The sequence below is a fragment of the Macrobrachium rosenbergii genome, unplaced genomic scaffold (assembly GCF_040412425.1).
Source record: "Macrobrachium rosenbergii isolate ZJJX-2024 unplaced genomic scaffold, ASM4041242v1 171, whole genome shotgun sequence".
Taxonomy (NCBI): domain Eukaryota; kingdom Metazoa; phylum Arthropoda; class Malacostraca; order Decapoda; family Palaemonidae; genus Macrobrachium; species Macrobrachium rosenbergii.
The window spans coordinates 2,381,432-2,407,564 of NW_027100729.1; the positions used below are offsets into that span (position 1 = coordinate 2,381,432).

Consider the following 26,133-nt stretch of genomic DNA (forward strand, 5'->3'; position numbering starts at 1 on the left):
ACTTTGTGCAACATCCCCGAGGTAGAAGGAGGTGAAGGTACTTGTTAGACTCTACACACTCTGCCTTTCTTGCACCTGTGATACAGACACATTTTCCGGAATGAGAGGGACGGACTAATGCTGTAGACCTCGTGAGCTCTCGGAATACGCATCGGTGTCGCCTTCTCCTGCAGCAGAGCACGCTCTCCTTATCATCTCAATGGCCAGAAAGAGATGGTGTTCTGAACACTTCTTTTCTGGTCGAGCCAGTGCTAACGAAGAGTCGCCGACACTTCAGGCCGTGGAGGTGCTGAGTCCTCTTCAGATAGCGCCAAGCAGCACCCTAACAGGAAACAGTAGCATCTCGCCTGGTTCATCACAAAGTCCTCTAGGAGGGATCGTGAAGGACCTCGAACCGTGTGTCAGGGACCGGCGGGTTCTGAGTTCGGCCATAAACCGTGGATGAAATCGAGCGTAACTGATCCCCATCCCCTCGAGTGTTTAACATCAAAGGAAAGTCCGTGAAGCTCGCCAACTCTCTTCACCGATGCCAGGGCAAGCAAGAAGACGGTCTTGAGGGTCAGATCCCTGTCTGACGGACTCTCATAAAGGCTCGTACAGTGCACGAGTCAGGCTCCTTAAGATGAGAGTCACATCCCACGCAGGGGGCCTGAGATCCCTGGGTGGGCAAGACCGTTCGAAACTTCTCATGAGTAGAGAAATCTCGAAGGAGGAGATGTCTACTCCTTTCAGCCGTAAGACTAGGCCAAGTGCGGCGCGGTAGCCTTTTACAGCTGAAACGGAGAGAAGCTTTCTCGGGTGAAGAAGACGAAGTCCGCGACCTGCCGTGGAACAGTAGTTCTCCGACCGAGAGATACTTCTGACGACACCGCCAACGGCAGAAGACGGACCACTTTCCCTGGTATACCGCTGCGAGGATCTTTCTGGAGGTATCCTGCCATCTTCTGTTGCTGCGCTGGCGCGGTGCTCTCTCATTCGCGAAGAGATGGTGGATAACCTCCGTACGCGTGAACACACAGGAATGCACTGCCAGGTGGAACCACTTCTGCATGAGGTTGATGCAGAAGGTTGGGCCAGGGGGATCTTCTTCTCGTGCCTTTGAGGAGAGCTTAGCAACCGGGGTACCAGGTGCCACCAGAGTCATTCTGAGATTCAGACAGAATGGGGGAAAGGCATAAGCGTCGAGATTGTCCCATGGGTGTTGGAACGCATCCTCCGCAGTGGCCCATGGGTCCGGCACAACAGAACAGAAGATCTGGAGCTTTCTGTTGTGCCGGGTGGCGAACAGATCGATGGCTGGACGCCCCCACAGGTCAAACAGCCTTTCCGCTACTTCCTGATGGAGGGACCACTGTCCCTACCACCTGGTTTGGCAGCTGAGCTTGTCTGCCACTCTACATTCCTCTTGCCTGAATGTACCTGGCTGACAGCTCACCAGTGAGCCATGAATTCACCTGCACCTGCATCGTCGCACCGATGAAGCTACAGGGGACACCAGTCCCCTTCGCTTGTTGATGTATGCCACGCTGCGGGTATTGTCGCCTACCAGCACCACCTGAGTGTCCCATCAACGATGCCGAACTCTGGAGGCCAGAAGGCCGCTTTGAGTTCCAGGATGTAGATGAAGGTGCTTGTCGCCCCGGTGCCACACTCCCGAAGTCAGCAACTCCTCCAGGTGTGTGCCCCATCCTCGGTCGACGCGTCCGGAGAACAGAAGCATATCCGGGAGGGGAGTATGCAAGGATACTCCTATCAAGAGTGTTCCTGTCTAACCACCAGTGAAGGTCCTTTTCACCGGAAAGAGGAATCAGAAAGACTGGGGTCTTGGGACTGGGACCAATACTCCTTTAGTCTCCACTGGAGAGACCGCAGGTGAAGACGCTCGTGAGGTACTAGTTTCTCCAAAGACGACAGGTGACCTATGAGTAACGACGACTTGCCATTGCCGAGCTGGTTGCTCCTGCCGTGACAGGAACAGCTGTGCTGCCTGCCTGAACTTGCTGATACGAGAATCCGAGGGAAAGACTTTCGCCGCCACCGTAGCTATCAGCATGCCCAGGTACTTTATCCTCTGCTTGGGGGTGAGATCTGACTTCTCCAGATTTACCATGACCCCTAGATCCCAGCAAAACTCGAGGAGACGATCCCTGTCCCAGCAACTGTGAGCCAGAGTCACCAGACCAGCTACAGTTGCCCAGACACTCCCCAAGACGATCTCGTATGAAATGCTGATGATTTAGCACTTCTGAAACACCTGGGAGCAGTCGAGAGTCCGCTAAAGTGCCCTAATTGGAAGACCACTCCCTGGAGGACAAAGCGGAGGTAGGCTACTTGTGAGAGGACGGATGGATGGGTATCTGGAAATATGCATCCCTCAAGTCCACCTTAAGCATGAAGTCTTTCTCCCTGATGGAGGCCAGCACAGTTTACGCTGTTTCCATCGTGAACCGAATCTGGCCAACGAAACGGTTCAAGGGAGAGAGGTCTACGACCGGTTTCCATCCCCCTGAGGCTTCCTCTACGAGAAAGACGCGGCTGTAAAAGCCTGAGACTGGTCCCGACACGACTTCTACAGCACCCTTTTCTCAGCATGGCTTGCACTTTGCTGTAGTGCGATATCCTTCGACGAACCTGGAAGACATGTTTGGAGATGGACCAAGAGGTGAGGAGGCCGAGACTGAAGGGCAGTAGATATCCCTCCCGAAGGACATCCACTATGCAGGTCTCGGCCCGTGTCGCACACCAGCGGCCACGGTCAGACAGGCACCCCCACCTTCGGCAGCTTTTGGGTCGCGCTCTAGTGATTTCTTCTTCTTTTCTTACCCTTGCCCCTTTACTGCTTGTTGGCTGAAAAGGGCGGGAGGGACCCCTTCGAGAGGCAGAAGAAGACTGGTGAGCCTGACCCCTCAAAGACTGGGACTTCTTAGGTTTGAGGAAGTGCCACCTGGCCCAAGACCCGTCGCAGGGGGTGCGAAGACCGAGGTCTTGGTTACCGCCTGCGAACAAGCCGGTCGCTGTCATCGCACGGGGCGCTGTCCACCGCGTACGCCCACCAACTCTAGGGAAGAGAGGAGGAACCCCAGCAACGGTCCATTCGGCGGGCAATATTGACTCGGGACTCATTTGACCGCAAGTGAGAGAACGCATCCCTTCGCTTTAGCACAAGGTTCGCCCACAGGTTTGCAGTCTGGTGGGCGAGGTAGGAAATAGCCCTACCCCCCCACTGGCAGTCTCCCAAAGGCGGAGTCCTCCCCAGGTACAATAGCGCCTGAGGAAGCAGCTACCTTCGATACTGTGAATGACCACAGATCAAGCCAGAAGACTGCTTGAAGGCCGCTATGACGTGTGGTCGCAGGGTTGCAGCTTGCTGAGAGGGATATGCTCTCTGCAGTCAATTGCTGCAAACGATAGACCTCGATCCAAATGAGTCAAATTCGGGTCAACTGTTTGGTCAGCAACGCCTTCCACTGGAGCGAAACGCCTGACAGGCAGAGGAGGAGGAAGAAGCTGTCCGGAGCGGTTCAACGAAGCTAACTGTCTGCCCAGACACACGCCTGTTCACCTGGTCGTAGTACCCTTGGCAGCCTCCCAATCGGCCTTGGGTTTCTTCTGGGTCCCCAGAAGGATTCGAGGGCGCGACGGACGCATCCACAGACGCAGGCCGTACTCTCCGGGGTCATTGTGCTGACGAATCAGCGCAATAACCTCTGGGTAAAATCCTCTGTATTTCGGGTCCGAGATCCTGGGGCAGAGGCGACCCTCGAGTCCCCAGAGCGCGGTCCTCCCGAACTACTCTCGCAGGAGGAGAACCTCGCAGACCCCTGTGGATCTTCTCCCTTGAACTACGCTGGGTGCAGGACCTGGTCGCAGCCAAGAACCGAGCCAGGTGCATACCCTCACACTGCAGAAATCCCTGAGGAGAACACTCCCAGAGCTCCTCCTTCTCGACGCGCCCCTGGAAGAAACCAAAGGGGCAGAGGGGACAGGCGAGGAATATTGGGCGCTCCCACTGGCTTTACTGGCAGAACCAGCAATGGCAGTGGGCCGAGAGCGGTCACCAACCCGCGGTGATGACGAGCCCCCGGGTCGAGGAGACTGCTTCAGCCCAGGTGAAGCGATCTCCCGAGGAGAGCAGAGCGGCTTGCGAGAGCCAAGCAGCACACTCGCCTCCCCCAAGCCAGGCTGGCCACGCAGACGTGGCCAGGGACTGGGAGGAGTCGAACGCGCGGATGACTGGCACGAGCTTACGCTGTCCTCTGGATGCGACCCAGTCTTCTTCAAGGCCGAGCTCGAAGACTGGAGTAGGGACTTCTTCCTACCTCTCATGCCTGACCAGGGCTGAAGCACTATCCGAACCTGACTTGGCACCTGAAGAGTGCCAGTAGGAGACGCACCTGCATGCCCCGGCTCTTTCTCTCGCCCCACGCCCTGGTCTGTACGGCGAGAAGTTTCTCCCGTATCAGACTGGGGTACCCGGGTCTCCTTGGGGACCCGGGTACTCGGAGCAACTCGCGAACAAGTGTCCGACGCGGACTCGCTGGCCTTGGATGCAGGAAGTTTCTTAGGCGCAGCGGGGGGAGTGCCGACCTTGGTCTGCACGCCCTTGGCTCCCGGTGCCACTGGCCCGTAGGCTGGGGCAGCGGTTCCCTGATCCAAGGATCGGGAAGAGCTGACGAGAGATCCCACTGCTTTCCCTGTGAAGGGAGGCAGACCCTTAGAAGTCTCGGTGTGAGATTCTTGGGAGAGGCAGACTTCTTCTTCTTCAGCTAAGCCTCGGAAGGAGAAGCGAAGAAGCAGGAGACTACATAACGTATGACGGTACGAAGATGAAGATGAAGATGACGACACCTTTCCTCTAGACTCCTTTCTTTCTTCTTTCTTTCTTCACCATCTGCTTCAGGAACGCCATCAAGTCCCCAAGCCAGGAAAGCGAGGCCGCAGACTCAGGAACAGCAGGAGGGGCTGCAGCAGAAGGCACATCCCGGGCAGAGACCGCGGAGCTCGAGCCAGCATTTGCCTGGGTAGAGAGAGCCGCGCGTCAGCCAGGAACAAAAGTGGGCGGGGCCAGGAATGCAGGCGCCGCCCCTCCCACGTGGAGATTCAAGTCGGGCCTCGCCACGGTCGACACGATGGGGACGGGAACAGACGAAGGGCCGAGCTGGAAAGTCAGACGAGGAACAGCAGTCATAGACAGGCCAGGGTCAGCGACAGGCACATAGGGTATGATGACATCACCATGTAGGCGGGGCCAGCACGCGTGAAAGGCGCCAGGAAGCCGGGAGGCACCGGAACAGCATGTTGCACCGCAGGTGACGCCGACATTTGGGTGTCCAGATGCAATGCAACTGACACCATCTGGCAACCGAAATGGTGATGGGATGCAGTGACTGTCATATGGAGTGGTCGTGACTGGAGTGGGGGGCAGGGGAGCCAATCCCTCCAGTTACGAGCCAGGTAGGCCCAGGTGCAGCCAGGATGAACTTGGTATCTGTGTCTGGCTATCCAGTCCGGGACCTGAAGCAAAAGTCGGGTCAGTACACGAAGCCTCCACTCGCTCCGGAGGAAAAAACTCCCCTCCGGAACGGGAAGAGACTTCAGAGAGGAAGTCGCGGTCCAACTCTCCCCTGCGCCTCTTCCACAAACGACATGAAACGAAGAGGAAGGAGGGGGGAGTCTCACTCGAGGAGAAGGAGCAGCAGGGGGAAGTTCGCTGGGAGAAACGAAAGCTCGACACATTCGCCACCAATGGAGTCGCCGGGGGCGATTTCTCGGGACGTACTCCCCTGGTAGGCTTATGACGTAATGTCTCTCCTTCAACTTGCCCCATTGCTCGAGGACCACGAACAACACTACATAGGATCGTCACAGGAACACACACGCCCCTGCAAGATGTACAGAGGGCTGTGGGTCCAATACGACTGAGATCTAAAGGAATTGCATTTCTTACCCCCTACCCTGGGACACACACGCTGGGGATAGGAGGGTTTAGATGATTTCTCCATTGCTAATGAAAAAAAGAAAGAATTTCCCACCAAAAAGTAGAAGTATAGCTGTCAGGCAGACAGCGACGAAGAACAACGTCCGAGTGCTAAGACGGCCGAAAGCAAATTGGAATGTTTACATCCGGGCAGGCAGTACTCCCGCCTCCCGGCCAGTAGTTAACTGCCTAACCAGGAGGGCCGTTTCCAGCCTACGCCGGAAAGTAATCCCTAATGTAAAGGACCGAGGGTTTGTATATTGTGTCGGAACAAGTACAGTGTTCCCTATTTTCTGACCCGCTAGTCTGCATACAAAAGGTTGTCCCGCTAGGCTACTACCATAAGGCTGACCCGCGAAAGTACATACGTGATGCTGACCCGCTAATCTACGTACATGAGGCTGACCCACTACACTGCATGTGTGAGACTGACCCTACCTACATCAGGGCGGATGGTAAACGCTAGCCTAGGCTACCTGTAGCCTACATAAGAAACCTCGGTTAGGCTATTCCCTACCTCCCTACCTACATTAGAACAGGCGTAAATTTTGCAACAGATTTTTTTTAACATATCTGGTCTCAGATTGGGGGGTGGCAGAACGGCGCTGCGCGCCGTATCCCCATTTTTAATGATTCTTGCCAGGCACATATGCTCTGGCAAGCTGCAATATCTATCACTGTAGCCACAGGTTACAAAAACAACTGCACACTAGGTCACTTCCAAAACCCTACCTAACCAGCAGCAAACAAATGCAAAAAGGCAGGTCAATTTTGCTGTGCTCGCTTTTTCAAAGTTTCCGTCCGAATTAATGAGGTTAGGTAGATAATGGTATCGCCCGGCAGGCCCTAAATCCAAAAAGGCCCGGGAATGACATACAGAACAATTTCAGGTGACGCTCTGGGAACAAAATAAAACGCGACTTTCATCAGCGCGTTCCGTTGAAAGAAAGCCGCGGTTCGTATGCCGCCAAGGCCTACGAATCATATCGTCAGAACGCATTACGACTGGTTCGAAGTATTGAATCCGTAAGCCCTAGGGCACGACCAGGGTCAGCCTGAGATACGATTGGACGGAGTTAAATTTCCCGCGGTACGGCCGGGGTGCCGTGCGGCGGCAGCCTTAGGAACTACGGGTCGAGAGAAGCGCCGCACATCGGACATCTGACTAACTACGGGAGAGCGTTGCCTCCGTGACACCGTTCACGTCAACTTGGCACTAGAAAGCTACGCGCCGCTGAAAAATTGTCGCTCGGAAAATCAAGCAAACTAGTCATAGGTTACTTTTCGGTAGACCGGCCCCGAACAATTTTTTTATTCTATGCAATTTTTTCATTTGGAGTCAATGTTAATGCGCTACATGGGCGTATACCTTGATATGTAAACCCCAAACTTAGCATCGTAAGGGTACTTGCCCCAGTACTAAACCCGACAACAAACATGCACCGCCAGTATCAGAACCCTAAAAGTGTAGAAAAAACCAGTTGAAAGGTAAAAGAGCCGTGTTACATTATACAGAACTACCAGACAAAGCAACGCAAAAGAAATGAAGAACAAAAGCTGACGTCATATTATTGTTCGCAGCAACACCTGAAACAACTCAAAGAGAGCTGGTGTTTACGATGTAAACAACACTCTTCTTCTTCTTCCTTCGGGTGCTGGAATGTAGTAGTAGTAGCAGCAATGGCCGAGATTCTCTCTGAAACGGCTCCTCCTCCTATTTCTCCTTCTTTGGTCCTTCGCCTCGTGTTTGGTTAAGGATATTTAAGATATTTCTCATCGATTCCTCCCTGTCAAGTATATCTAGGTATCTGTTTGTATCATAAAATCCTCCATATTAAGTATACTTTTTATAAATCCCCATTTACAGGAGTATGACAAGGACAATGCAATCTCAGCTGGCTGCTTCCTTCTATTACGTTTGTAGCGAGGACGACGACGTTAGGAGTCGTCTCATCAAGAAGAAGAGGAAGAAAAAGATACCTTTTGTAAGTCATTGATATTGACACAGAAACTTGTATGTATTACTGTATGTGACTGCATTTATTATTTATTCAGTAACAACGAGTTCATTGAGCAGATAGCCTACCTGAACACCTCATTTGCGTGCTTTCAGATTGCGTTCATGGCCAGTCGCCCTCCTCATTAATGCCTTGCATTGATAAAAATGTAATACATATAATTATCTTACACTATCTCAATAGCAAATCGGGTTATTGTACTTGTAAATGTCACCAATAACGCTTTCTTGGTAGATTATCTACTTTCCACCGCACCTGTTAAGCCACGATTAATGCGACTCTTAAAAAAATAGCAAATTTGTAATATATTTTAACTAATATGACTCAGAACTGCTATCATTCATTTGTATATATCGAAGTTTCATCAAATTTCATATATTTAATCTCTTATTTTATCTATTTTAATCCGTATTTCGCTTCAGTCGTCAGGAGCGCAATTTGGTTTTGTTTCTTACTGAACGCCTCGATCTAATATTGCCCTTCTTCTGTGAGCATTTTCATGAACAAAATATAAAGAAAGATTCTTTCACTTTTGGCCACTCAGCAGCGCTTCTTCAGACAGTGGAAAGAGGGAGTTGGAGTAAGCAGGGGTCTGCTGCTCGCTTCGCTTAAACATCAGGAGACCAGAAGATTCATTCCACACCTGCAAAAGGCAGACTGCTCCACATTTCTGTCTTAGCCAAGATGAGACGATGTGTTTTCTTTCATGGCGACATTTCCTACATTCTTGTCACCATCATAAACGTCTTGAAGTAAGCTTTGCCCTTTTATGGAGTTGGACGTGAGACGAGTTCTCTCTCTCTCTCTCTCTCCTTTTCTCTCCAGTGCTCTTTCTGGCTGTGAGTACTCCCATACAGTGTGGGTCTTCTGCCCTCCTCTTTTCCAGGACTTCCAGACCCACAGCTTTCCTCACCAAGGTTCCTCTTCACTTCTCTGAACAGGAACTGGAAGTGGAATACAGAATTCAGGCCCAAGACCAAGTGCTGGGACCTCTGATGAGTGTTATTCCAAGGTTCCTCTTCCTTCTCTGACAGGAACTGTATGGAATACAGAATTCAGGCCCAAGATCATGCTGGGACTTGATGAATGTCATTCCAAGGTTCCTCTTCCCTTCTCTGACAGGAACTGGAAGCGGGAATATGCACCCAGGCTCAGGACCAAGTGCTGGGACCTCTGGTGAGGTCATTCAGCACTGAGGGAGAAACTGAGAGGGACAGAATGGCTTTAGGCAGGACAGGAGGGAACCCAGCTGAAACTGAACGAAAAATCATCTCAACAATTTTGCAGATTCTGACAAAGAATTCTTGAAGGCAGCTGTTCCTTTGAATTTTATTTTTCCATATTAAAAGTCATTTCTCCCTAACAAGGAGCGGCTGCATAGAAAAAAAACAATGCAAGAGTTAGTTGCACCAAACACCTACACAATAAGCACATCAACAGCACATTGAATACCCTACACACGCTGCGCCACTCACCTCTGTCTTCGGTGCATTCTCTTACCTGTTAGATATTAAGGCCCTTCCTTTCCAAACCTCTTTCACTCCATCCGTCCAGCACTGTACTTTCGAAGTCTTCCTCTTCTCTTTCCACCTGACATTTCTGATTCATACATACTTTCTTGTCATCAGTCAATTGTCCTCTGTCCTCTTTTCTCTCCACATGACTGAGCCATCTAAAAACAACGAAACTTCTACTTATATCCGCATTTCTCAACCTTTAATTCCTCTTAGATCTTGTATAGCTTGAAAAATTCATCTGGAAGCAGCTTCAATCTGTTTTGATTTGTTGCAAGTCCCAACACTCACCAAAATCCCCTGCAAATGAATGGACTGAAACTTACAGAAGAGATGATGAATTATCTGTAACAAAACACTCAACCGCTGTAAATTCGACATCGCCGCTTCTAATGACGTGCAACGCAGAGGGCCTCTGTAAAGTTATGCTACTCGTATCTTTCCTCTTCCCTGTGGTTTATCTTCCACGAATCTCCTCTCTCTCATCTGAAGCCTCTATTTTCATAGTTCTCATCCAAGTAGGTCTGGGTCTTCCAACTCTTCTGGTGCCCTCAAGGGTTCTGCTGGGGTCCTTGCAAGGGATGTGTCCAAGCCATGGAACCATATAACCACAGAGTATAAGATTAACTTGAATAGGTCTTATTAAAAACGGATGGCTGTATTATGCGATTTATCTTATATAGTGTCTTTTATATCTTTATTCTTCCTTATGATTCGCTTTTCAGGCTCAGCGATGTTAGTCAGCAACCGGGTCAATATTCATGTTGGAAAAGGATAGTGAGCTGAATATGGAAGTATTTTATTAAAATATCCAATCAGAAATCGCTCGGCTCCGATTTAGGTACCGTCGATTACAGCCTAACCAGCTCGCTGGTCATCCTCTGACGTGGTTGCAGAAGGTTGGAAGAAACGAGGTGCTTGGTTGGTATTTATGGGGTCTTGATCGGTGCTGAATTATGATTACCGCCCGGGCATGTGTACCCGGGCGAGCCTATTCTTCCGAGTCGATGTTTGGGACTCATCTTGCGTGTGAGCAGCGTTGTAGTGCTGGGGATGAAAGGAAGAATTTCAGTCCTCAGATGCCGAATTTTGATTCGCTCGTTCGCTATGGGGATCGCTCAGTACATGTCTCCTGGCTGCCGTGGGGAGGAGAAAGGTTTCCTGCGTAATGTTGAGGGTTGGTTTCTCCTTTCCAATGTGCAATGCTTCCAAGAGGCGTAGGCGGCGGTGGTCGTAGTTCGGTCAATTATTTCGATGTTCGTGATTATGGACGGTCCTGGCATGATTAAAGATAGCCCCCCTCTTGGGCTTGGCAAGAAATCCTCTTGGAGAAATGGGGTGGCGATGGGTTCTCCCCTCGGAGTCCTCTTCGCCAATTTCTATATGGGCACTGTGGAGCAAAGGGTATTCGAAGATATACAACCAACCAAGGATGTAATGCGGCGCTGATCGACGACACCTTCGGCAGCGCTAATTGCGAAGAGGAGATCGAAACCCGAGGCAGGTATCTCCACAACCATAGCTGCCTCAGTTTCACGAGATCGAGCAGAGCCAAAACTGCTGCCTCCCCCTTTCTTTGACGCCCTTGTGGAATGAGAGAGGCCTCTTTTCTACGCAGGGTCTACACTAAAATGCACAAACTCTGGGCATGTGTATGAACAACAGCGAGTGCCCCGAGAGGTATAAGCGCTCCACCATCAGCGCCTACGTCAGGAGGGCCCTCTGCTCCTCCTAACGACACACACGGAGAAATAGAACGTATAGCCTGTGACCGCGATACGGACACCTAAACCGAATATAGAAGAGTCTATCAAGGCTTAACATCGATGATGGTACCGCCAGAACCTCGCCCCGATGCCCTGAACGCATAGAGCTCTCTTCTATAGCGACAATTTCACCATAAATATAAAGAAGACAGAATGCGCCTCAACAAATATCATCAAAAATAGCCAACACAGCCCTGTTGACTCAACAAGAATATGCAAAATTATTCTGAAGCATGTTGGAATAGTTCTGGTACCCCGACAGAGGGCAGTAGGGCGATCACGATATTCTGACTGCGCTGCTGCCATACGTTTTGAAATTTTGCGGACGTCAAGACTAAAGCTATATAAAACTAACAGGTAAGTTGTATGTGTTAAAGTGAATTTTACTTATTAATACCATGGTATAAAATAAGTTAGGAAATTGCCTTAGTGAAATTATTATTGATAAATCTTATGTGTATTTTTGATTGCAATCTCTTCATATTTTCACATTTTTTATGTTTGTGATGGAAAAACATTTATTTACATTAGCATTTTAAATATTTCTTGGTAATTTAACATTGCATACTTTGATTTAGTTTTTTGTTTATTAGTTTTCTTATTAAGATTTTTTCAAATCTTGAGTAATTTTGATAGTTTAAATTTTTCTTGAGTAATTTAATTCTGATAAATTAAAGTTTTGTGAATTAGTTTTGTTTCATAATTTTAATTTAAGAATTAAGTTTTGTGTTGTTTTCAAGTAATAATAAATTTTTCAGATTATGAATTTAATTATAAATTTTGAATTTAAAATAAATTTTTATATTCAATATTTAAAAAATAGTTTCATTTATTGACCACCAGTGAATAGGATTAATTGTATGCATAAGGCAAAGTGACAACATGTTTTGTTTTAGTTTTGCTAAGCTGAATTAAGACCAGGGAAACAGTTAACGTTGTTTGATGGAGTGATGCCCTTTTACTCTAGGTTCTTTTTTAATTGTTGATACCTCACACATATTCTAAACTTAGTTTGATTTTTCAAGTGATTAATAAGATTTTAAAGGATCCTGTTACCTTTAGAGTACTGTACTCAGTCGTAATTTCCTGTTGTCATGAGAGTTCAGGTATCTGGCTGAAGTGAGGTAAATTTTTTGAATTTTGAGATTAGTTGTGTAATAACCAGGTACTCGGTATGCATCGTGATAATATAAAGATATGTGCTTTATACGTTGAATATAAGTGAAATTACCAAAAGCAAAGATACCTTTCAGGGAAATTTCTTGTATTTGTACCAGAGATAGCCTAGGTGTCAAAAACAACACCTCGGCCATTCTGGAGGTAAAAAGTCAAATAGCAGTTTATGTATGATAGATTCACGTAACCTGCATATCTGTGCAATAAAATTATTGTCTGTAAGCCTCAAGTTAAGTCAAACATCATTATTGCATGACACTTATTTGAAAATCTCAAGGTGTCGAAAACGACACCTTGGCCTTCCTAGTGTTAAAGTAATTTAACAAACAAACCTGAAGGTCTTTACATATGGATATACTTGCAGCGCAAGCTGGGAAACAGCTGTTTGGCTATAAACAAGGTGGTTAACTATCGACGGTAAGGTGGGAGTCCCGCCCACCCCCATCATTATGCATTCACTTCACCTTTCGGCCCAGGTAGCAGAATGAGGGGTGGCTTGAGGTGGGCCATTTATGTAAAGACCTTCAGGTTTGTATGTTAGGAAAAATACAAATTACTTTAAAATTTTGTAGTTTGCTCCTACATGTATACAAAACTTGGGTGTTTAGCTGTAGGTCCCATTGCTAGGTAACCAGTCGGTTCTTAGCCACGTAAAATAAATCTAATCCTTGGGCCAGCCCTAGGAGAGCTATTAACCAGCTCAGTGGTCTGGTTAAACTAAGATATACTTAATTTTTACACAAGGAGACTAAACTTCTTGGTGGGATGACTCTGAGTAAATCTCTCAACTGACTGGTTTGACTCAACTGGGCCTCCTTCTTGGTCAAATTTTTAAATTACTTTAAAAATGTGTAGTTTTTCCACTCCTGTAGCATTGAAAACCAAAAGGCTTCTTACTGTATTCATTTCTATTTATGTATGTATACATTCATGTAGATTTTGGTGGGCTGGAGTGAAATGTGGATACTGCCAAGTCTCAAACAGTGTATATGCAGGTACAGTAATTGAGGAAATACTGTAATATGAAATTTTCATAGGTAAACTATATCATGTCTCCCATCAACCACCAGTTAACCCATTTCCAACTTGCACTGAAAGATACTCCTTCATAAAAAGCTCTGGTTTGTATGGCTCTGAAAAAATTGTCATGTTTGAGGCAATGTCACTTTCCAAGACTGTCATCAGTGTTGCTGGTCTTAACAGCTACTCATGTATTGTATCTACAGTAACAATCCGTGAAACTAATTTGAAAACTTTCATCTCTTGAAATTACTACTCAGTTCACCCTTCCTATTTTTTCTTCTTATTGTCTAAGGCATCTGTGGATAATATGGTGTTATGTATAACTGGATCATATATAATTAAGCATTTACTGTACCCTTAGGCTGTTACCCCACAAAATTCTTATGCTGGTCTCTTGCATTTTCTATTCTTGGCCTTTGATTTGTTAATAAGGATATGTTCATAAGTAATACTGTAATGTTAAGCTAAGAAGGTTTACAGATGTGAGAGGGAGGGAGTCAATATTAACTGTTAATCTATTGTTGCATTGTTGCCTCAGGAATGTTTTGATGCTGTGTCTGGACAACATTTGGTTAGATTGTATTAATATTTGGGTAGTACTGTCAAATGCACACCTTGTTAATTGGCCTGAGACCTTTATGGGAATGTGAATTAAATTTTATTTAATATTTTGCTTCAGTTGTGGCATTATGTTTCCTAACTCTGTGTTGCATTCTTTGATTTCAGTTCGCCCTCAGAAAAACCTTCCTTCCTTCTGTCAGTTTTGAGCAGCATCAAGATTTTGGGAATGAATGTTTAATGGTACTACCAATGTACCAAGTCTCAAAAGAGACAAACAAAAAGTACTCCTACTTTAAAAATTAAACAACAAGTAAAATCTGTTCTGAATATTAGATTCATACATCAGCAATGAAATCTGGTTGTAGTCCTTCAAGATATTGTAGAACTTAATTTATGACAGATTTATTGGATAATAATTTGTAAACAATTTTGTCTTAAGAGTTGTCAGTTGAACACATTGTCATTACAGAACAGGGCAGGACAAAAGGCTAAAATGAATCCAGAACATTCCCTAGAATTACCTTTGAAAAGTGAAACTGAAGGTGCATTATCACACCCTTCCATAAATGAAGAAAACAGCAACATGGGTGCATTTAGTGAAACCAGTGATGGTAACTTAATGTCTCTGGATCCACTGATGGACATCAAAATAGAGCCAGAGGTATTCTGTGAGTCTAATGAAGATGGTGAATATTCATATGAAATGAATTCAGTAGTGAATGAAAAAAATCCACTAACCTGCAAAAAAGAAGTAAAACAAGAAAGAAGGAATAGTCAGACTGGAGAGAAGCCCTTCAGATCCACTGACTGTGAGAAAGCTTTTTACAAGAAAATTAATCGTACAAGTCATATCACAAATTCTACCAGAGAGAAGCCATTCATGTGCAAGGAATGTGGGAAAGCATTTTCCTATAAACAAAACCTTACAGTTCATCTGAGAATTCATACTGGAGAGAAGCCATTCATGTGCAAGGAATGTGGGAAAACATTTTCCGAGAAAACAAGTCTTATAGCTCATATGAGAATGCATACTGGAGAGAAGCCATTCATGTGCAAGGAATGTGGGAAAGCATTTTCCCGGAAACCACATCTTACAGCTCATATGAGAATCCATACTGGAGGGAAGCCATTTATGTGCAAGGAATGTGGAAAGCATTTTCCAAAAACCAGATCTTGGATGTCATATGAGAATCATACTGGAGAGAAGCCATTCATGTGCAAGGAATGTGGGAAAGCATTTTCCAGAAACCATATCTTACAGCTCATATGAGAATCCATACTGAGAGAAGCCATTCATGTGCAAGGAATGTGGGAAAGCATTTTCCCAGAAACCAAATCTTACAGATCATATGAGAATCCATACTGGAGAGAAGCCATTCATGTGCAAGGAATGTGGGAAAGCATTTTCCCAGAAACCACATCTTACAGCTCATATGAGAATCCATACTGGAGAGAAGCCATTCATGTGCAAGGAATGTGGGAAAGCATTTTCCCAGAAACCAAATCTTACAGTTCATATGAGAATGCATACTGGAGAGAAGCCATTCATGTGCAAGGAATGTGGGAAAGCATTTTCCCAGAAACCAAATCTTACACGTCATATGAGAATACATACTGGAGAGAAGCCATTCATGTGCAAGGAATGTGGGAAAGCATTTTCCAGGAAACCAGATCTTACAGTTCATATGAGAATCCATACTGGAGAGAAGCCATTCATGTGCAAGGAATGTGGGAAAGCATTTTCCGAGAAACCAAGTCTTACAGTTCATATGAGAATCCATACTAGAGAGAAGCCATTCATGTGCAAGGAATGTGGGAAAGCATTTTCCCAGAAATCCAAATCTTAAAGCTCATATGAGAATACATATTCTGTGATAAGAAGCCATTCCACTAAATGTGTCCTCTACATCATATGAGGAATGTGGTCCATTTTGGCCAGAAACCAAATCTTACACGTCATATTGTAAAATTCTATACTGGAGAGAAGCCATTCATGGATGTAAAATGAATGTGGAAAGCCATTTTCCTGTTAAACCAGATTTTATACTTACCCATATGAGAATTCATACTGAAAAAAAGAAGCCATTTCATGTGAATGTGGAAGTAATCATTTACTGGAATTTGCATTTTCCAGGAAAAATCTTATAATTCATTTGAGAATTCATACTGGAAAAAGCCATTTACATGATAAGTAAACATTTTCTGAACAAGACATTATATCAATCCAACTGGTGAAAAGATTTAAATGCAGGAATGTGGGAAGGTTTTTTGGAAAAAAACATCTTCCTGAATCATGTAAAAGCCATTCAATTATTTGCAATGAATCTTTTCCACTGTTCTTGATTCTTATATGAGAATGCATATATCTTTGATTCATTATGTGCATTTTGAAATAATACAGATTGAAAAAATAAAAGCATTTTGACTGGTGCTAGGGACTGTCTCAATAATCACCTGTTTCCCACCAGGTCTCTTTTGATTGTTTCTGGTCTTGTCAGAATTCTTTTTGATAACCAGTCCTTATGCAGATAGTTTTGAATTGCAATTAGTAATAATTTTATGACATTTGATTTCTGGGAATGTGGGAAAATTTTCTCTCTGTATGATATTGTGCTTGTTTTCTGCTTTTGCATTATGTTATCTACAACAAGCAGAGATAAAGCAGCTTTTTCCCTAATCAGCATTTTCTATGTTTTACGTAGTGTTGCTGAAAACCCATTTCTTGGAATGTGGAAAGCATTTAGCAGAAATATGTTAGCCTAGTTGTTGATCCATTCATGTGCAAGGATGTGTGATTTTTTAGTTTATTCCATGAAGATAATGAATGTGGGTGATCTGAAGAGAGGATGAAAATTTTGTCCTCAAGTATGGGAAGATGCTGGAGGCGGATGGTTTAAGTAGACAATTCGTTAGGCACACCATAAGCTCACTCAGTCTTTTCTTTTGGAATCCAGTGTCATTCTCCTCCTCCTCCTCCTCATCCATTAGCCTACCTGGTAGCCTAGGTTAATTCCTCTCACTCCTGCTCCACCTTCATGTGGTTCCACCTGGGTTCAGGAGAAAATCATGTCCAGGTAATTAAGATATATTCTTATATTATGGTTAGAAATTTGACCATATACAGTATATTAGTGCAAAGACCATTGGGGTTTCAATAGTGATTGACCTTTTTCATTATCCTCCAGAGAGGTGTTTGGAGCCTTAGCTTCTGTCCAAAGCCCACCCTGTGGACTGCCCTGGGTCCATTGGTCTTCTCCACAGACAGGGAACCATGGCGTGTAACGGGACTAAAGGTCTGAGGCCCTGCCACCCTCTCAGCTGTCTCTCTGGTTCGGGTTTGTGGTTGTTCTCTGGATGAGTTGTTTGGTAGTTTTGCACTGTTAAATTGGCTGGCTTGTGCTTAATCTGTTTTAGGAGAGTGATAGGGATGTGTGTAAAACCAGGTGGAGTTATTTAGGAATGCAGACATTTATGTTTGTCTGAGTAGTTCTGAGCATGCATTGGTTTCTGTAATCATTTGCTCACCTGGTATCATCCTCTGAGTGAAGGACAATGGACCCTCCCTCTTACTCAGTTTTATATGTGCTCATTCTTATTCTGTCATCTTGTGGCAGTTATTCCTTTTGTAATAGTGGCTCAGTTTTCCTTTTCCTCCGCTTACTTATCTAGAGTGAGTTAGCATGGTGATAGAACAGCTCTTACTCCTATAATTGCCTACCTTTGTATTTTTGTGCACTGTCTGGAGCAGCAACTGTCGTCATGGTTACAACCATTAACCTTCATGCAAGAATCATCTACCTTCCCCACCCAGATATCCAGCCATGAGTTGTTCACTGAGTCCTGATGCTTACTACTGGCATTTTGTGACATCTTTGATGATGTTCTGTGGTATGTCACCTTCTCTGGTGTTTTTGTCTCACCGGCCATTGTCTGTAGATTTGCCATTTTTTTCTGACATAGTTCCTCTGTATTTTAGACTTAGGGGTTTCAACCGTGATTTGATTGATTCTCCTTTAGTTATTTAAGCAGTCATAGATGTCACTGTCTCTGTTTCATGCTGTAGATTGCCATTTTCTTCCATCATAGTTTCTTTTGACTTTGGGGTTTTAACGTGATTTGGTTGAAATTCGTTAGTATTTAAGTGGTGCTCTTTTGTTTAAATTGTTATCCACACTTCCTTTTGTTAAATGATGAGCAAGCTAGTTTAACTTCTAACTTGTTAAAATGAGCAAAAGTTAACACTGGTTATGGTAAGATGCATTGTCATGAAAGTAGAGCCACTGGTAAATGGATGAACAGTCGAAAAGAAAGCTAGAAACTGTTTAGTGTTGAATAGCTACTTGCAACTGTGTTTTTAGAGTGAGCTCTTAAGCCAAACAACAGAGGCGATCTCATTGAAATTGTATCCTTTAATGCTGGTTCTTGGTTCTCAGATGCTTGTTCTCGGATGTATCTATTTCCAGTTTTTGAAGCTGCTTAAGAGCTAGGTTATGACTTACATGTAATATAGATTTTTCACCTTCCTCTGTTCAACATGCAATTTTCAAGTTCTTGGACCAAGGAAGTGAAGACTCTGATAGGTAAGGTACGTCTCCTCTAATAGGTAAGATTTGGCCTAATTATGTCAGGCAAGTACCTTTGAATTTGGTATTTGTTCTTAGCACTACAGCTCGATTACTGCAAGAGTAATACATATGTGATTCTGTTTTGTATATACAGTGTATATGCATATTATATGTACAGTAAAGTTTATGCATGCATATATGGATATGTATGTATATGTAAGTATGCATGTAGATACATGTAAGAGATAATGATGATGATAATAGTTATAAATATCAGGCCTGAAGAGGCAGTTTCATGATGATTCGTCAAGAGTTGTAACCTCTCCTTGATAGACCTACTTCTGAGGCTGTTGGGAGGAATGTCTTATTCCTTTACAACTCAGTTGTAGTAAAGTAATGGAAACAGTTGTGTACAAATCATGTAAAGTAGCCCTGCTCAGCCATTAGTAGCTTTTTGACAGTGTCCCATCATTGTCTCCTTAACCCCTAAGTGTTTAAGGCCATCACCCAAGATGTTTCGAATCAGGAGATTAGAAACTTCTTAGCACTACCTTTGAAGTCTTCCCTCTAGTGTCTTGCCCCTACAGCTTTTTTTTTGCATGTGAGTTCCGTATAGAATTTCCCAAACCACATGAGTTCTGCTTCAGGAGTGATCTGGCTCTCATTCTAAGTGGGAAATTCCACGTTAACCATAACTGATGTTCTGAACTCCCAGAAGTGTCTGTCAGTTTCAAGTATCAGGAAGAACCTTTGATAGTGATGGTTCTCAGGAAGGATACTTTGTACCTTTTCTACCCCTGTCAGCTTCTGATATCCTTCTCCCACACTCTTCACACAGAGAAGTTCAGAGTTGGGAGGGTAAATTGGACAGTTGTTATGCAAGGAGGCCATGGAGCCATGGGTATTTCCAGCCTCAACCAGTTCGCATCGTTGAACATTGCTTCTTTGGCCACACTAACCCACCATCCACATTCAATGTGGTAGTCAGCTAATTTTAACAGTAGGTAAGATGCATTCCAAATAATGATAATTTCCATGATAAAATCAATTATTTGGATACTTACCAACTGTTAAAAGTGGAAACCCACCCAGCCTCCCCACATCTTAGTGGGTGGTCATGAAGAATTCTGACAAGAATGTAAACATTCCAACGCCACCTGGGGAAACAGGTCATTACAGAGACAGTCCTAGAGGGTTAGCCAAGTGTTTTTTTTTTATCTTGCATGCCAATCACACCAAATGGTGCAGGAAGATAAAAGCTAACTTTAATGGTAGGTAAGTACTGTATCCAAATTATATCATGAAAAATACAATTTTTTTTTTTTTTTACTTGTTTTGTGATTACAGTACTGTACAGTATATGGTTATAAACAATACAGAATACTGTACAGTACTGTACACAAAATGAAAACCAGACTGTACAATACTGTTTACTGAGTAAATGTATAAAAAATTAACATTGAAATTCTCTCTCTCTCTCTCTGTTACCTGTTCACATTGCCAGAACTTTTACATGGGACTAACTTGGAATTTTTTTATGAAGAATAACCCTTGAGGAGAAAAGAGAAGTGTGCTGCAAATGCACAGCATCATGATGCATACATGTATGTGCACATGTATACACATATAAGTATGTAAACACATGCTTATTTGATATTGAGAGTAGCTACTATTTTGTACTGCATTTTGTTACCCCCACATTAAAAATCTGATAAAGATTTCATTCTGTTATTTATTTGGTGTGGCATAAAAAAATGTTCTCCTTCCAAAACATCTGAAGCTACTGGAGCTGAGTCTATTGTATATTACTGGTTGAAATGACTTTGAAATACTGTACGTATTACACCATATTTACTGAAAACACTGATTGATGCAATTATATTAATTATATTCCATTAAAAGATATTAACTTTATTGTTTTTACTGTATATCGAGTTCTTGCTCTGAATGTGAGCAGTTTGTAGAAACTAGGTGACACAGGCAGAGTTCTGTAAGGTATGGAAATCAGTCCTTGAGTGCTGGCAAAAGTGAGAGAGAGAGATGCAAAACTGCAATTGGCATTACCTTTGAAGGTTAAAAGAAAGATAACTCTTCATATTTGCCTAAATTGATAACAAGAGCTTTTGAACCTTAAATCTGTAGAAGAGAGAGAGAGAGAGAGAGAGAAGAGAGAGATTACAGATATCAGTTATAGTAGTTTTAAAACGGTTACAAATGAATGAGCAGCAAAGAAGATCTAACTGCAATGCTTAATCGTTTTGTTGAACTTTTGACTTTAAATGGGTATGAAGTAACTGTTGCCTCTAACGCATTCTAATTTAACGTTTAGGACCGATTGAAAAATGGACAAGAATTTAATTGCATACTTTGCAAGCAATTAAATTGGCATTACTAAAAAATTTTGTTGATTTGTTGATTACATGTAAATTACTCTTTGCAAAATTATAACAATACTGTAGTATCTGGTTGCTACCTTTCTGTTGCATTGTCACATGACTCACGATGACAAGTTTATGCCCATAATAAAATGTGACTGATATAATTGTGTTTTAACATTAAACATATTGAACAGATTAAGTGCCCAGCCCTCCCCACTCCAGGTTTCAACCATTGATATTTGATTGCCTACAGTTGAAGGTGATTGCAGACAAGGGGTTTTGATCAGGAAGGATTCCTCAAGTTTTGTGTGCCATACCATATACATAAATAGCTATAAAGAATAACTCAGAGATGGAGAAAGAGAAAGGCAAGCAAACAGACAGCAAGAGTGTATTGTAATTGATTCAGTATGATGCATATGTGTACCTAAACAAACACATAGTGTATGTATACACGTGCAAAGACAGACACTGATAGTAAGAAAAATTTTGATGCAACATGACTGGGCAGTTTAAATTTTATATTTTTTCGTAATGTGTCCTCAAGTTTTAGTAGTTCTAGTATTGCCAATTGTGAAAAACCCTTACTTAATATAAAAAATTTTGTTCATAAATTTAAGAGGCATAAATTCATTGTAACTTTTGAGTTATCCGTCAGAGAGGGAAATGGAAGTTAACAGAGAGAGAGAATGGGATTGACAAACTTGTCAAAGCAGCCAATGAGAGATGGAAACTAATTATGACATAGTCATGGCACTCAGCCACTCAAAAGTAATAAAAGAAATAACTTGCAATGACATTTCTGCTTTTTAGCCAATAACAGTAAAATGAAAGCTCCTGAACAGATAAAGCCCTGCCCAGCCCTCCCCATTCATGTCTCTGGCCCTCTTGGACATTTATTTCCTAAGTCCTCAATTAGTCCATTAACTAAAGAAACCAGTGACTGTTATGCATGTCTTGTATTGTATATAAGCCCTAGTGATGGTATGTATCTTATGTACCTGATCAGTGCAGAAAGTAAGCGTGTGTGTCTGGTATGGAAGCACTAGAGACCTTATGTAACTCCTCGGCATGGGAAGTCTTGTATTGTCAACTTGATCAGTTTTCAGTGTTACCATCTACAGTACAGGGAGTCCACGGTTTATGACGGTCTCAACATATGTCGATCCGATCTTACGACGCTAAGAATTCTTCACTTTTTCTTTTTCATGATTTCTTAATATTAAGTACTGTATTTATTGCCAATTATCATTTTTATCACTTTATCTTGTGTATCTAGATTGTGTGAGTTGAAATAAAGAATACAGTTACTGTATTATTATTATTACCATTATTTTTATTAAGATCAGACTTAAGGTGGATTCAACTTGAGTTGCTGCCTCAGGAACGGATCTCCATTGTAACTCGGACTGCCTGTATTGCTTATGTTTCTCGTGTAGTATCGAATACTATTTGAATCACCTCGCAACATGTGATAAGTTATCATGCTCCGATGTTTTGTATCAAACCAATTGTATTTTTGTACACTTATTTTTGTACACTCTCTCCAGTGTTGGCCTATCAATAAACCCTACCCTGGACATTTTTAATGACTAATTCTTTACCATTTCTAGTAAATATTGAAGTAGTAGTATCAGTATATGGTTTTACTATTTACTTATGGCTATCAACATTAAATTGACTTTGTACTGAATAAAAGCAAACAGATTTTCCCATAACCCAAGAAATAATCTTCTTCAGGAGCTTTTCCTATTAAGGAATAAAACTACATTTTTCAAAACAGAAATACTATTGTCATCTAAAGGATGCACTCAAAATAGCAAATTATTCCTACATGAATACAAACTGAATTGTCCATTCAGTTCATAACAAGGTTGTTAGGTAGTTAACTATTGGCCGTTGGTCAAGACACACTCATCTCGCTCGCCGCTGCCCGACAAACCTGTTTTCCTCAACGCGCTCAGGCCACCCATATAAGAGGTAGGATTCTGAATTGGGTCAAAATATCTTTTGGACACTGCCATGGCTCCCGTAGGAGGTTAGTGCCTTCAGCGCACCTCAAGCAGTGTACTGTAGGCATTACTTGATAAGATTCTTTGTAGTGCCCCTTCCTTAGGCCCCTAGCTGCTATAACCCCTTTCATTCTTTTAATGTACAAGTTCATATTCTCTTTATCCCATCTTACTTTCCTCAACCCTTTCCTGACAATTGTTGCAAAGTGCTTCTTCAACTGCAAAAGGTTTTCCTCCTGTTAAGACTCTCAAACCTCTCTCTTCCTCTCAGCACTGAATGACCTCATCAGAGGTCCCAGCGCTTGCTTGGCCTCTGGCCTGAATTTTATATTCCACTTCCAGTTTCTGTTGAAGGAAGGAAGGGGTGAGGAGGAACGTTGGGCCAGGAAGCTGTGGGTAAGTAGTAGGAAGGCTCAGGAAGTCCTGGAGAAAGAGAAGAGCAGAAGACCCAGACTGTATGGGAGTTCAGGCAGAAAGAGCGCAGGACAAAAGAGTAGGGAGAGAGAGATTTCATTCACATCTAACCCAGTTAAAAGGTTAAAGCTAAATCAAGACATTTAAGAAGGTGACGAGATTGTAGGAACTATGCCGTCTGAAAACAAATCTTTCATCTTGGCCACAACTGAAAATGTGGAACAGTCTGTCCATTGCAGTTGTGGAATGTTCTGATCTCCTGATATTTAGGTGTTTCATTCCTTAGACTGAGATCTCTCTGTGTCTCTATCTCTCTGGACGTTTGAGGTCATGTAATGTTGAAAGGACAAAGTCACACTCAAAGTGTGATTGAACTCATTTTCAGAGGCAAAATAACTCATGTCTGTGATGAATAGTGAAAGATCATCTTTCATTTATGTTTTGATAATGAAAATGCTCACATAAGGGCAATATTAGACTAATACGGTGTAAGAAACAATATCAAGTTTCTTATGACTAAAACGAAATAGAGATTGAAATAAGTAAAATAAGATATTAATTATATATATATCATATATAATGTGGACATATATATATATATATATATTATAATACCACTATATATATATATATATATATGGACTCAGATTTTGGTTTAGAGTTTCTAGAAACAGGGTTCAATCAAACGACCAGTCTTGAAACTTTGCTATCGTGTAGACATCCCGGGCTTGATGTAATCAACGGATAGGTTTGCTGAAAGCAAATGGATGTTACAGACTGACTTTACACAGGTCATAAACAAAGCCACTCCAACATCTTCTAAAAACATAACAGACACCTTCGTCTCGAACTGTCGGACACCCGCCCAGTTCTCATGTGCTGCTGGGAGAAAGGGAGCAGTAAAAAGATAATCATGCCACATTTGTTCGGGTCTAAGCGATGTCAGGCAAATGCCGGTTGAGGGGCCTACCCCACCACCAAATCAAAGTCCTTCAACAATTCAATCTTATAAAAATGGGTATAAAAGCACGTTAAAACGAAGAAGAAGATATATATATATATATATATATATATAATTTATTAAATTTGAATATATACAAATGAATAATAAGTAAAAAATATAAAATGGCACGATAATATAATGCTGTATAACCAATGAAACTCTAATGGTCTGGTTTGGCCTCAACCACAGCCCACGAAACTCTGCCATGGTCCGGTGGCATCTTGTGTTTTGGTTTATTCGGTGCCAGAAACGATTATGGCTAACTTTAACCTTAAATAAAATAATAACTGCTGAGGCTTGAGGGCTGCAATTTGGTATGTTTGATGACTGGAGGGTTGGATGGTCAACGTGAGCCTACCAATTTGCAGCCCCTAGCCTCAGAAGTTTTTTTTAAAACCCAGGTGTGTGGAGCAGCCACTTTGCTGCGGTCTCAGGTACCGGATAAATGGGGAGAGTTGCTGCTTGGTTTAGCCAACCAAGTATGAAAACATGGCAAAACTAAATAATGAACCTCTAGTTGAAAATGGAATAAATAGGGCTAGGGCATACCTTAAGCAATGCACTGCAGTTCCTGACAGCAGTGAGAAATATGCAAAGGGTACTGCAGAAGTCACGACTGTGGCTAAAGAGGTTAGTGGGGAGAAAGGATTAGAAAAGAAAGGAAAGGTGGGTTGGAATGCTGGTATTCTGAAGAGAGTTGGTTGATGTCATGCAGAGAAGGAAAATAGGACTCTGTCTATACAAGAGACTAAATGGAAGAGGATAAGTGCAAGAAAGCTTGGAGAAGGATATAAAGATTTGCAACTGCAGGGGAAGAGACAGGGAGAAATGGGGTAGGAATTATTCCCCATCCAGATTTGCAGGAGAATGTCACAGAGGTCCAGTGTATCGGTGACAGGCTCATGGGCTTAAACACCTTTGTGAAAGATAAGAGAGTATGGCATATCATCTCGGTATACGCCTCTCAACAAGGGTGTAGTGAAGAGTGAAGGATCAGGGAAATTGGAGGAATATATGAAAGAGTACCAAGAAGTGAAATTAGCGTTATCTCAATGAATGCCCATGTAGGTGAGAGTTCTGATGGCTTGTTGAAGGAATACATGGAGGAAGAGGTTTTAAGAAGAAACCAAGAAGGTGATAGATTGTTGGAATTACAGAAGCTAGAATCTGGTAGTTTTGAATACACATTTTGAGAAAAGAAGTCATCTGGTAACATACAAAAGTGGACAAAATGAGACACAAATTGATCATGTTTTGGTTAGGATAAGACAAGAAAATCATTATGGCTTTTAAGGTAATTCCAAATGAATCTGTTTTAGCTCAAAATAAACTCTAGACAGATTTTTAGGTTGAAAGCAATAAGACAAAGTATGGGGAGACTGGAGGGTTGTGTCCCTGTGGAGGTTGGCATCAGGGATCAGCTCTGTGTCTATTCTTGTTCCTCGTCATTATAGACACACTGACATCAGAATTTGGAAACAACGATGAACGGTGGGAACTGATGTTTGCTGATGATTTAGTCATTTTAGCAGACACAGAAGTAGAACTGCAAGAAAGGTTTTTAACATGGAAAGGAGCCCTAGAAAGGAAAGGATTGAAAGTGAACATTGGAATGACAGAGTTAATGATTAGCGCTGAGAAGGACATGAAGAGATAAACATTCCTGTGGAAAGATGTTACAATGCTAAAGCAGAACACTGAAGTGTTTAACTACTTGGGATCAATA

The 26,133-nt window shown here is 43.2% G+C and overlaps 1 protein-coding gene and 1 pseudogene across 1 annotated transcript in view; both read left to right on the forward strand.

Moving 5' to 3' along the window:
- The window catches only part of LOC136838168 (uncharacterized), an 864,161-nt gene that overhangs the window by 346,732 nt on the left and 491,296 nt on the right, over nt 1-26,133 (forward strand). The window contains exon 2 of the mRNA XM_067103042.1: nt 12,382-12,456. The gene's annotated coding sequence lies outside the window, so the exon portion shown is untranslated. The remainder of the gene's footprint in view (nt 1-12,381; nt 12,457-26,133) is intronic.
- Nucleotides 14,346-15,910, forward strand: LOC136838145 (zinc finger protein 260-like; annotated as a pseudogene).